This window comes from Cryptomeria japonica, chromosome 9, assembly GCF_030272615.1.
Source record: "Cryptomeria japonica chromosome 9, Sugi_1.0, whole genome shotgun sequence".
NCBI classification, from domain to species: domain Eukaryota; kingdom Viridiplantae; phylum Streptophyta; class Pinopsida; order Cupressales; family Cupressaceae; genus Cryptomeria; species Cryptomeria japonica.
The window spans coordinates 20,198,193-20,212,717 of NC_081413.1; the positions used below are offsets into that span (position 1 = coordinate 20,198,193).

General features: G+C 36.3%; 2 non-coding genes across 2 annotated transcripts; both read left to right on the forward strand.

The window, feature by feature from the left end:
• The first annotated feature begins 11,410 nt into the window (after positions 1-11,410).
• Positions 11,411-11,481, forward strand: TRNAT-AGU (transfer RNA threonine (anticodon AGU)). The gene has a single exon. It is a non-coding gene; the product is annotated as a tRNA-Thr (tRNA).
• A 127-nt stretch (positions 11,482-11,608) lies between these two features.
• Positions 11,609-11,679, forward strand: TRNAV-AAC (transfer RNA valine (anticodon AAC)). The gene has a single exon. It is a non-coding gene; the product is annotated as a tRNA-Val (tRNA).
• The last annotated feature ends 2,846 nt before the right edge of the window (positions 11,680-14,525 follow it).

Consider the following 14,525-nt stretch of genomic DNA (forward strand, 5'->3'; position numbering starts at 1 on the left):
ATACTGATTTCACTTTGCAAATGGTTTCTAAGTCTTAGTGGCATTTACATCATGCTAAATCAACTTCCTTATCATGCAATATGATTAGGTGTTACTAACAACACGTTATTCAAAAAGTTCACCACCTTTATATATATATATATATATAGATTTAGTCAAATGATTAATTATATGAAAATATAAACATAAAGATTATGTATATGTAAATATGTATATAATTTCAAAAAGTATAGTAATAAAATTTATGAGTAAACCAATATAATTATATATATTATAATTACCTACGTATATATATGTATATGATCGAGTCATTATTATTCAAACTCACACACACACACACACACACACACACACACACACACACACACACACACACACACACACACACACACACACACACACACACACACACACACACACACACACACACACAGACATACATAGACATATAACTTGTAAACAAAATAATATATATAGTTTCACCAAATCACACATATCTGCACAAAAGAACGTGTAATCATAGGGTTATTTTCAAATCATTAACAAATCACATTCTCATAGAAAAAATAAAATATAATATTTTGCTATCACTCATGAAATTTTAATCACCAGATCAAATCATGCAACCAAAGTACACATATATAAGTATATACTATAATAGTGTGTGGGATTTCCATCTATTCTAGCGAAGTCCAAGAGCTAAAATAACTCTACCTAAACCATGTTCTCGCCTTCATTCACGGTCACCTGTTCCTGTATCTACTTGCACTCAATAAATCATTAGCAATGACAATCCCAATTTATAATAAAAATAACACTGATCATTCAATTGCATTTACATAGGTAAAGTAATGTAAATAATTTCATTGCATTTGAATTCCTATATCATTATCATCTTATTTCACTAAAAGTTTTAGCTTTATTTCAATTTCATTGTATAAATGAAAAATAAACATTATTTTCCTAATAAATATCCTTCCCCACTTGAAAGAGACATCATCTCGATGTCTTATTATTCTATCAAAAAGTACATAGTATTCCAACATCATAAAACATTAACCATACATCATAGTCTCAAATCAAAACATAAAAAATAACAATAGCATCCATGCTATCCAAGTTCACAGTTCATGAAAATCAAATCAGAGTACCAAGGTATCTCATGTACTAAGCAAATACAAATCTAAGAAATCAAATGAGGAAAATAATGGTCAATCATCTCAACATCCTCCCATGTATCACTATCCTCACAATATTGGTCCCACTTAACCTTATGCTAAATGAAATCTCTACCACGTAGCTTCACTCTACGTTGATCTAGGATTCAGATGGGCTCCACTAGAACCACCCCTCGATCCTGTAAATGGATTTATAACTTCAAGAACATTAAAGGGTCCCACATATCTTGGTACCAACTTTTATGATTTCCCAAATGAGATAGAGCTCTTATGAGGCTTGACCCTCAAAAAGACTTTATCTCCTGCAACAAACTGTCTAAAAGTCCTGTTTCTATTAGCATTGTTTTTTCTATCTATTAGCCACCTCTTTCAATCTTGTCCTAATAAACTTCATCTGCTCATCCATTTCTTTGAGTAAATCAGGACTAATAATGATCCTATCTTCCATTCTATCCCAACTAATGGGTGTGGGACACTTTCTTCCATAGAGTGCCTCAAAAGGTGCCATCCCTAAAGATGCATGAAGGAAGTTGTTATACACAAACTCAACCAAAGAAAAATACTCCTTCCACTTGTACTGTTGATCTATGCAATACATCCATAAAAGATATTCCATAACCTAATTAACCCTTTCCATTCAGCCATCAGTCTGAGGATGATATGCCAAACTAAAGTTCAGTCTAGTTCCCAAAGCTACATTCAATATTGTCCAAAATCTAGATGTCATCTTGGTATTCTTATCTAAAATAATGGTTTCTAGTACACCATGCAATTGAAATATCTCTTGCACAAATTTCTTCACAAGAGTCAATGATCCATCCTTAAGATTCCTAGATACAAAATGTGCAATTTTTGTTAATCTGTCGATAATAACCAAAATGGTATCATGCTTGTTCGCGCTCATAGGTAACCCTTGGATAAAATCCATATTGATTACTTGTCACTTATACTTAGGTATGCCATGTTGAAATAAAAGTCCTCCTGAATGAACATGCTCAACTTTTATTCGTTGGCATTCCAAACACCGTGCCACATATTCACTCACCTCTTTTCCCGAGTTTAGGCCAAAATACAAAGCTCTCAATTCAGCTACAATCTTTGTCACTTTCGAATATTCTAAATAAGGTGTATTCTATACCTTATGAAATTTTTAACTTCCTCAAGTTTCTGCCTTCAAGTATGTACTTCTTCCTTTGGTATTTCAAAATACCATTGGATTCCAATTCATATCCATCAATCCAATGATCTGGAAAATCTAACTCCAAGGCTTACTTAACCTTTAGGTAATGTTTCTCTTCCAAGGGATTCCGCAACAATTGCTATCACAAATTTGACTTTAGATTAACTATGGTAGATAAAGATTTTCTTGGTCTAAGAGAATCCATCATTCGACTCTCTTCTAATTCCAAATATTCCAACCAGCTAACTCCGCTTCAGTCCTCTAACTTTTAACAACCCAAACAGATTTTAAAACTACTAGGTATACCTTTAACCAACAATTAACAAGGCAATCACAATAATAGAAAATCTTAATGTAATAGCATATGTTGAGCATCTGCTAACGCAACCCATACTCAACTAACTCAGATTATGTTTTCGTCAAAGACCACTTGTACTTGGATGTCCAAGACTCCATCACCAACTTATGATCTTAGGAAAGTAGGAACAAAAATTTATCTATCTTCTATATATATATGTGTTATAAGCATACCTTTATGAGATATACACACTTGTTTCTCATATTAAAGTCACTCAAACTACAAGTTTTACACATACATGGTATATTTGTCCTAACTAATACAAACAACTATTCTTGGCATACTCTCCAACTTCTACTCCCTTGTACATTCTATCAGGGGTTCGCTATGAACATGATAGGGAATGAATGCAATATGCAAATTAAAAATCACTAAAAATTATAAACATTAGGTTAGCCACCATAAGGATTAAGAGAACAACGATCAATTTCAACAGTAAATTATAAAATGTGCACAATGAAACAATAAGTCAAGTGTGACCAAGGGCCACAAAAATAGAGATAGAAAATTGGTGACTCATTTGCTTACAAAAGAAAAATATGATTGGCATAAGAAAAGCAAAATCCAAATAACCAAAAACCAAAGAATTCATCAATAAACTAAATAAAATATCAAACTCGATATATATCATGAACTGTGTGAATAAGAGTAGTCACATGTGAGGGAGTGTTACAATACCTTGGGGTATCCTTTCCAAAGTAGGCCAGAGAGAATATCAAACATAGTACCAACAGTTGCACCATTGTGTCGACAAGAATCACAAAACTTGAGCATAAAATAGAAAAATAAGTCCTTATGAAGGTTTCCTCCATAAAATCCATAATTTCTATCCATATAATACCTACTACAAACATAGAGTATAATAGAATAGTATCTATATCTTTCACAAGAACAAGTTAGAATAATACTAGTCTAGGAACATAATTTAATAATTCAAGCATCCAATGTGTCTAGGTTCTCATGATAACTATCATTGTTGTTGTAGATACCTAAAATTGTCCCGTCTAATTAAATAAATATTTTTATTTATTTAATTATTTAAGCCTAATTCTTCTATTAATTAAATAAATCTTTATTTATTTAATTAATTCATTAATCCTCCTCTAAACCTTTTTCCTCATTTAAATAAATACTTTATTTATTTAATTAATCCCACTTCTTCTATTGATTAAATAAATCTTTATTTATTTAATTAATTCATTAGCCTTTTCTACCTATGACACATGTCATTCATCTCTTAATTCCTACACTACCTACCCTCTCATTATTTTCTTATTTCTTTTACCTACCCTCTAATCCTAGCCGACCATTTAACTTTTACACCTCTCAATCTTATCCCTCCATTTCTTACAGTGTCTTCTATATAAGAGGATGCTTCTTTCATTATCGACCCTAATCTCCTCAGCACTCCTGGACTATCATTCGAACTTTCATATGTGATCAAGCCTACTATCAACCACATTTCCGTTCTTTGTTGAACTCTTGTGCACACATAAAATCTGAGAGCAAATATATCAAGCAAGATCAATGGAGATAGGAAGAATGGAGATTCAAACCCTATTGGACATGTGATAGTATAATCTTTGTGATTTCATTGATTTGCATTGTCTTAGGTAATCTTCATATGTTATGGTGGATCTTTGTTGTTGTTAGGCTAGGGTTTTGTGGTTGAATGCATTTAGTCTTTCAATATTGTTATTCCATTATCCACTTTCACCATAAACATTTTGGCATGCCCGGTGGGACATGGATTTTTGTTATATCTATATTTTTTTTTGTAGTTTTTTCTAACCTTATATTGCTGTTTTGCAAAACAATTTGGAGAATAACCTTGTGCAGCTAGGGTTTTGGACACAAAAACAAGATCTTGGAGAGATTTGATTTGATCTCACAAATGGATTGGATTTTTTGTACCCAGTTTTGTTGGAAGGTTAAGAATAGTATCAAGAGATTTCAATCAAAATTTTAGATCTTTTGGAGCATATTTGAATTTTTTAATGATTTTTTCATGAATTTTCATTAAAAATTAATTTTGAGAGTAAATGAGCAAATGTTTTGGATTTTCTTATATTGTTGGAAAGATCTCTGATTTATACATAGGATCTGTTTTCTTTGTGATTTTAAATTTGATGCAAAATATTTCCTAAAAAATCCAATCTTTAAAAATTAAGGTTTTTCATTATTTTGATCAGATCTCACAAACTGCTTTGAATTTTGGCATAAAATTTTTGTTTCAGGTCAAGAAACGTATCAGACATGTTCAGTAAAAAAATCATATTTTTGGAAGCATATTTGAATTTTCTATGAATTCTTTATGCATTTTCATAAAATAAATTAATTTTGAGAGCAAATGAGCGAATTTTTTAGAATTGTTTATAGTTTTGGAAAGTTCTCATAATTATACATAGGATTTGTTCTTTGTGATTTTAATTTTGATGCAAAATAATTCCTAAAACATCGGATCTTTAAAAATTAGGGGTTAACATTATTTTGCTCATATCTCACAAACTACTTAAAATTTTTGTAGGCTTTTTTTTATGTAGGTGTGGAATTCTGTCGAGAGTTTCCAATAAAAACATTCAGTTTTTTTTGGATCAATGCTACATTTTCTATGATTTTTCATTAAAAATTAAGTTTTGGAGCAAATTAGAAACTTTTTTGGATTTTCTTACATTTCTGGAAATGTCTTGAAATTTTACAGGTGGTATGTTTTTTATGATGCAAAGTAACTCATAGAAAATTAGATCTTTGAATCTATCAAAAAAATGTCTTGTCAAAGGCCCCTATTTCACAAAGTCTTTTGGATCTAAACTTTACCTAACTTGTGTGCTTGCAGGAGGGGTATTATTGCAAAACTACTAACAAATCTTTGTTGCAGAAATTTTGGCAAGGGTTTTCTTTTGATCTTCATTGTGTGCCTTATTTTCATAGATTACCAAACACTTCAATTGGTGCACTAAAATTGAACCAGTGTCTTTTGTGTCTTGAGCAATAGGCTCTTTTTGTTTAATCTCTAGAGGGCCTGTCTCCCCGTGTTGTCATTAGGACTACTAGCGAGGAGAGAATGACCCAAGTGGTAGCGAGGAAAACCCACCTCTTCCGAACCACTATAAATAACTATATCCATGGTAAAAGCCATGGATAACGTGTGCTGATTAGTTCATACCGACACTATGTCTTCCCATAAACCCGTTTGTTCAAATTTATTTGATCATTTATAGGGCGTAACCCCTACTAACTGGGAGCCTTCTATATTTACAGATCTGAAAGTGCCACATGTATGGCCACACGAGCGGATGCCCTTACTAGCACCATTTTTGTTTTAGAAAGCCAAAATCCTTCTAGTTGTTGGGGCAGGAGATCGGACCTCTGGAGCGGCCCATACACATACGATTCGTAGTAGAGATACAAATTTTGCCATGAGGAGTTTTTGTGGGGACTGATGCTTGTCTACCCTGGAGAAGTGAGTGCTGAGGGTGGAGCCAGTGGGGTCAAGCATCTAAGTATCCGCTCTGAATAGCGTAGCCTTGGGGGAAACCCCATGTGGGATCAACAACTATTGTCCTGGCCAACCATATGAATTGTGCTTGTCTTCTTTTAGACATTCAAACATTCAAGATCAAACATCAAAACATTGTGTCTTCAAGTGTATGCAAAACATTTATACATCAAACAACACACTTTTCTTTGAGAAATTTTGAGTCCAAACACTTGCAAACATTGTGTCCTCTTGTCATGAAAAACAGTAAAAACAAAATTCAGATTCGGTCACAACAACAACTTTACAAAATTGGAAAAATTGCACTCAGTTTCTGGTAACGTGTCTGTGAAGTGTTTAAACATGTCTATGTCATTTAACCGCATCTGTGCAGGACAGAAATGTGTTTGTGCCATCTTAAGCAAAACTGCATTCACAAAATCTCAGAAATGCATCTGTGTAGTGTTCAAAAATGTTTGTGTCAAGAAACCACGTCTGTGAAGTATACATGCACGTCTATGTGTAGCATTGAGAAAAACTTACAGTCCAGCAAACAAGAGCAATTAGTTTCAGAATTATTGAGCTTCCTAGGTTATTTCTTTGGGTTTTCATCTAGCATTCAGCCTATTTTTGGGTCTCACAAAGTCCATCATTTCTTTACATCTTGCATTACATTCACATTTGTCTAAACTTGAGTCGAAAGGTCACTTTCTTGTCCTCATCTTGCTTTGTCAACACACTACATGCAACAACATTTTGCTAAGTGGTCCCTCATCAAGGTCTATCACCTTTGGGTCTCATTTGGTCTTACTTAGAGTTGAGGTCAACTTATCTCATCAAGAGAAACTATCATCTCTTTGGAAGCCACACCTACTCTACTACATACATACTTGGTCTTACACTTTGGACATTGCAAGTACACCTCAGAATCATTTACATTCCATCCAAACTCTTGGTCTCCCATACTCTTTCCATTTTCATCTAGTCTCACACATCTTGGTCAAGACCTAGTTCATGGTTGAAACCCATTCCCAAAAATCTAGGAGAGAAGCTAAAGAGGCTCAAGAGTCCGCAAACATGAGTGCCTATGAGTATGACAATGATATCTTCTTCAATTCAGATCATACCACATTACTTGACATGGACGCTTATAGAAACATTCAAAATGTTGAGAACATGGATAACACAAACAACAATGATACACACAATGGCAATATGGATAAATTTTCCATACATTCAGTAGAAGTGGAAGACTCCATTATGGATCCCCATTTTAAACGATTGGTTGAGGAAATAATGAGGAGAGATAGACAATATTTTCTACAAGTAATGGCACAAAGTGGAGCCAGGATTCCTCATGATTTTGACATGTCTCAAATAATGAAACATCAACCTTTGCAAGAACCTCAACTCAAGATGGATCAGAGGATGCCTAATAGTGGATGTAATAGAGGACCACATTTTGTTCCTGAATCTCCATCATCTTTATTTCAAAAACCTGAGGTCCCACATACACATGGTCAAGCTTATGATACTCACCTTCGTGGACCATTATGAAAGTCTTATGTAGAAAAATATACTCAATCACATACCAATACTAAGGACCAACCACCAAAGCAATTGGATATCCAAAGGCATGTTCAAAATTTGGACACAAGGAAACCTTTCATCAAATTTGGGGGCAACACACTAGAACAAACTCATGACATGCCTGTAGAGTATGGTATACATGGACAAAACAAATATTCCATTCCTCATCATGACTCTATACCAAATGGTCCCTATACACAACATCACTATAGACCTCCTCCATATGAACATGTATATGATCAATATCATCCATATATGCAGTATGCTCCTCCTCCACCTAGTGGCTCAGGCATGGGATATGGTCCAAGAAGTCGGTCTCCACCTAAGAACAATTTGGAACAGCAAATAAGGGATTTACAAAAGAAAATGGAGGACATAAATACACCAAAGCCAACTTACACAATGAGAGATATATGTCCATATTCATTTGACAAAATCATTCTAGTGCCTCATTTTCCTACACACTCGTAACACCTAAGTTTGATAAGTACAGAGGCAAAGGAGACCCTAAGGCACATATAAGATAGTTTTTTATGGCTTGCATTGAGGTAGCAGCATAAGAGACATATTTGATGAGATTATTCCCACAAAGCTTAGGTGATCAAGCTATGGAATGGTTCTCCCAATTTCCACCTGGATTTAAGTCTTGGAGTGATCCAATGGAAGCTTTCATACAACATTTCTCATACAACATAGAGATAGACATACTAGTGACCACTTTGTGCAACACCAAGCAAAAGGATAGGGAATCATTTTAATCATTCTTACAAAGATGGAAGAATTTAGCCAGCAGATGCTCTTGTGAAATTCCACAAAAACAAATGGTAGAGATGTTCACACATAATGTTAACAAAGACATTGGTTATGACTTGAGAAAAGCTTGTTTTTCCACCTTCAAGGACGTCATTGAAAAAGGCTTAGCAATAGAGGAAGGTCCTAATTGAACAAGGAGTAATTAAGATATTAAAAAAAAACAAAGAGGACTTTAAAGGAAAAGACAAACCACAATTTTGGAACAAAAACAAAAACATAGTAAACGATGGCATTATCGATGCTAACACAGTGAGGCCTAAAATCATTTTTTTTGGATCAAGTTCTACAAACAACCAAGTGAATACTCAAACAACTTCAAAACCACAAAGAAAATATACCTCATTGGGAGAACCACTTGAGTGAACTTTCAAGAAGCTAGTGGCAAACATAATAACAATTCCAGATAATCCTCCATATGAGCCAAAGGTTAAACCAAATTGGTGGAACAACGATGAGTACTATGAATATCACAAGAGCAAGGGACATAAAATAGGAAATTGTCATCGTTTGAAGAACATTATACAAGATCTTATTGATAGAGGTGGCATTGAGATCAATGGACACTCATCCAATCAGGAGCATGAAATGTTTAAGGAACCATTCCCTAAACACGACAAGGGAAAAGACAAAGCCACAAATGAGCAAACCAACTATACTAGAGTGTCCTATAACTATGATTCAACTATCAATCACATTTCGATGGACAATTATGTCTCTACCATTATCATCAAGGACAAAACGCCTAAAAATTCTACCCAAAGACCTAAAGTTGTCCTAAAAGGAATTGGATCTTCTTCTGAACCTACCTCTGAATGTAATGTTAAAACTCGACAAGGTAAGGTCACTTTGCAAGGTTCTCTAGCTAAAACCACCGCTTCCTCATCAACCAAGCTTGAGTATGATCTGGTAGAATAATTAGGTAAGACACCCATGCTTATCTCCATCCTTGAGCTCTTACGCATATCCCTCACACATAAAGCCACTCTTGACACAACTTTGAGAGACACTACTGTCCCACTGATCTAAATGTGGACCAGTTTCAAGCCATGGTGGGATACCTTTCCGTTCCATATTCTCTCACATTCACTAAAGCTGACGATGCCTCTATAAGCCAACCTCATAATGCATCTCTACACATTGAAGCCTTCCTACACAAACATCAAATAAAATGAGTCCTGATAGATGGAGGAGCCGGTCTCAATATATGTACTTTGAACACAATAATACAATCGGGATATTCTGATAAAGCTGTGAATGCTACAAACAAAATTACCATCAAGGAATATGATGACGAAGAGCATTCATCCAAAGGCACAATCACCTTACCTCTCAGAGTAGGCCCGGTTACAAAGGATGTGGTTTGTCAAGTCCTAGACCTCGATCTCACATACAACATATTGCTAGGACATCCATGGATTCATGAGATGAGAGCAGTCCCATCTACATACCATCAATGCATTAAGTTTCCTCACAATGGAGTCAAAGTAACAGTTAATGGTGATCCTAATCCATTTATATACTATAATAACTTGAAGCCAAAAGACGAGACAATAATTCCAATTAATAGAGAGGCTATCCCATCTTTTGCATATATTGACCCTGAATCATTAAAACCTTCAACATCAAAGAAAGGTGAGCTTAAAGGAAAATACCAGGACAAAGGCATGGGTGAATACACTCTAAATCAAACCATGTGCTTACAACAAGTTATGAGTTCACCAAAAGAATATGGACGACCACATCCTTCTAAACGGGTATCTATCATTACACTAAAATGGGATCCTACTATATTCCAAAAGTGGGGTTACATGGAAGAAGAAGACTTATACAAAATGCTTTACAAAGAACCTGAAGATGTTACACAAGATCACATCAAGATACTGTGTGAAAAATATGGCAAAGGATTCAAGATTTTACAAAAGTTTGGGTATGATGGTAAAAGTTCTCTTGGCTTAGGAAAATAAGGTATCATTAAACCTTTGCAACCAGAATTGACACTTAAAAATCAGTGCTCGAAACGGCTTGGTTTCATATCTTCCAGGGTAAACACTCGAAAGGTAGAAGAAGCATTAAAAATCAAGGATTCTGAAGATCAACAAGAGAGCCACTATTCCACTGACTCTAATGAATGGGAATGAGCTTTTAGACAAATCCTCTAGTGACTATGAACTCACTGAGACATTTAGAGAACCAAGTGAACCCACAAAAGGAGAGGAATTTCATATAAAATTCAAAATTGGTCAAGAAACAACCCCTGAGGATCCCACATAGTCTTTGTCTTTAGGTTGTAGGTCTAAATCACGATGGATGAGGACACCAATTCTGGAAGGTTCTTTTAGTGATGACAATTTGGACTCGTTCACGATTGATATAGATGAGGAGAATGCCAATGACAACCTCGACAATTACCTTGCCATACCTGAATATAACTGTATCTGCACCCTAACACTTGTTGACTTCGAAAGAATTGAAGGCCTTCCCCTTGTTTACCACCAACTTATTGACTGGGACCATGAAGGACCTGTACAATTCGACACATTCCAAAATGATGAAGCCTTTATTTACTATTTAGGCATACGAGAGGATCTTCCGCTTAGGGACTATAAGGTAGGATACACTATAGAACTCAACAACATGGCATATTTTGGTGAGGGTGTTGGGCCTTCTAGTCGCAAAAATGTAAAAATAAAAACAAATCAAGGGTTTTGTGGTGAAAACCACATTTTGGCACTTTTTGACCCCAAAAAAGTAAAAAGAAAGTGTCGGTGTTGGAAATAAGCCACACCCGGACCGACAATGGACTGGTCCAAGAGGGGCCAGTAGCTTAGTGGTAGAGCACTCCAGCAGTGATGGAAGGTCCTAGGTTCGAGTCCTAGCTGGTCCATGTCTCAACATTGTATCAGAGCCAAGTCTAGGCTAGGAACCCCAAGCACACGAGAGGTGTGGCTTAAGGGGGGATGTTGGTGTTGGAAATAAGCCACACTCGGACCGACGATGGACTGGTCCAAGAGGGGCCAGTAGCTCAGTGGTAGAGCACTCCAGCAACGATGGAAGGTCCTAGGTTTGAGTCCTAGCTGGTCCATGTCTCAACATGGTATCAGAGCCAGGTCCAGGCTAGGAGCCCCAAGCACACAAGAGGTGTGGCTTAAGGGGGGGTGTTGGTGTTGGAAATAAGCCACACTTGGACCGATGATAGACTAGTCCAAGAGGGGCAAGTAGCTCAGTGGTAGAGCACTCCAGCAGCATATGGAAGGTCCTAGGTTTGAGTCCTAGCTGGTCCATGTCTCAATAGAAATGACGTATCTGAGGGTGAAAACCTCTCTGAGGCATCCGAAGATGGAAGACTCGACATTCTCCCGGCATCATATGAAGAAAAATCATCTATGTTAGTAGAGGAGACCATCAAAACAAACATTGGTATGGAAGAGATTCCACATAACATATTCCTGACACAATCTCTGACAAAGAGAGAAAGACCGAAGTTCATAAGTTTCTTCACAAAGCAACAAATCAATTTTGCATGGTCATATGCTGATATGTGTGGACTGGATCCGGACTTGGTAATGCATCATTTGACTTGATTAAACTAGGAGCAAAGCCAGTGAAACAAAAATTAAGAAAGATGCATCCACAAGTGGTATTATTAGTCAAGGCAGAGCTTGAAAAGTTGTTGGATGTCGGATTCATACGACCCATTGATTATCCTGAATGGATCTCCAACTTGGTACCAATCAGTAAGCCAGACCGCAACATCAAAATATGCATGGATTTCAAAGACATTAACAAAGCTTGTCCTAAAGATGGCTTTCCCTTGCCAAACATCAATTTGATCGTAGACCTCACAACAGGTCATGCAATGTTATCTTTGATGGATGGATTCTTTGGCTACTATCAAATAAAAATTGCATCCGAGGATTAGCACAAAACAACATTTACTTGTCCCTAAAGTACTTTCTACTGGAATGTCATGCCCTTCGGGCTAAAGAATGCAGGCGCTACATACCAACGAGCCATGAATACTATCTTTCATGATCTTATGCATTTAACTGTAGAAGATTATGTTGATGACCTCTTGGGAAAATCAATAGACAGGGATACACATTTGGACATCCTTTCAGTCATTTTTGATTGGTAGGAAAAATACAAAGTAAGCCTAAATCCCAAGAAATGTGTCTTTGGAGTAACCTTTGGGAAGCTCCTAGTATTGATTGTTTCAAAGAGAGGAATTGAAACCGATCCTGCAAAAGTCAAGGTGATCTTAGAAATTCCACCACCAAGAAATATCAGTCAACTTCAATCTTTATAAGGAAGACTCCAGTCCATACGAAGATTCATAGAACAACTTGCAGATAAATGTCATCCTTTTCAGCACTTGCTACACAAAAGCATCAAATTCAAATAGGATGATAATTGTCAACAGGCTTTTCAGATACTCAAAGATTATCTTCTGAATCCACCAGTCTTGATGCCACCAGTCCCAACACAACCCCTGTTACTCTACATATCAACTAGATCAACAACACCAGGGGCACTCTTAGCACAATAAGATGCTGAGGGCAAAGAAAAGGTAGTGTATTACATCAATCGTACTTTGGTTGGTTATGAGTTAAACTACACACCAATTGGGCGCGTGTGTCTCACTGTGGTTTTTGCTTCGCATAAATTACGATATTACATGCTAACTCATAAAACTAAGCTGGTCACAAGGATCGATCCATTGAAGTATCTTCTCAATAAGGCAACGCTTATTGGAAGACTAGCCAAATGGGTTATGCTATTGAGTGAATTTGACATTGAATATGTGGACAAAAAAGCAATAAAGGGATAAGCTATCACAGATTAGTTAGCAGATGCACCCATGATAGATGATGCTCCTCTAACTTCAGAGTTTCCAAATGAATCCATCTCGACAGTATCACACACGAAGCCTTGGCAATTGTACTTTGATGGCTCATACACACAACATGGTGCAAGAGCTGGAATTCTCTTTATCACACCTCAAGGGGGTTCCATTCCCAAATAATACGGATTGTCATTTCCTTGCACTAATAACATAGCAAAATATGAGGCATTAACAACTGGACTACGAATTGTAGTTCAATGGAAGATCTAGGAACTTCATGTTTTTGGGGACTCTGAACTTGTAATTCGTCAAGCAACTGATGACTACCAAACAAAGGATAAAAAATTAATGCCTTACAAGATGACTTTAAGCAACATTTCATGAAGTTAACTTTTGAGTGGATACCAAGAGAGAAGAATCGAGTCGCTTCTGCCATGTCTACTATTGCTTCACTGATTGATCTACCGTAGAATGAAACCCGCTATCAGTTCATGGTGGATAACCTTTTGGTTCCCTCATATGAGATCACTCCTACTGAGATGATATGTGTCATTGGTCCCAATTCCTAGTTATATGGTTCAATTTTTACATACCTTCATAACAACACCCTTCCTCTTGACTTATCCAACAACCAAAGTCACACTTTCATTCGCCAATCTTCCCGATACGTCATTTTAGCCAATATCCTATATCGTCGAGGTCTAGATAGCACTCTTCTTAGATGTCTAGAAAGGGACGAAGCTCAGATTGCGTTATGCGAAGTTCATGAAGGAATATGTGGTCCACATTCTAGTGGTCCTACCTTAGCCAAGAAGCTCATCAAGACTGGATATTACTAGCCCAGTATGGAAAAAGATTCATATCAGTTTGTCAAGAAATGTAAGCAATGTCAAATTCATGGAGACCTTATTCATGCACCAACACACAAGCTTCAACTGATTGCAACTCCTTGGCCCTTTTGTCAGTGGGGACTCGATCTCATAGGCAAGATTCACCCTCCTTCCTCCAATGGCCACAAATTCATTATCACTACCATAGAGTATTTTACAAAATGGATTGAAGCCGTGCCTCTTACACAAGTCACT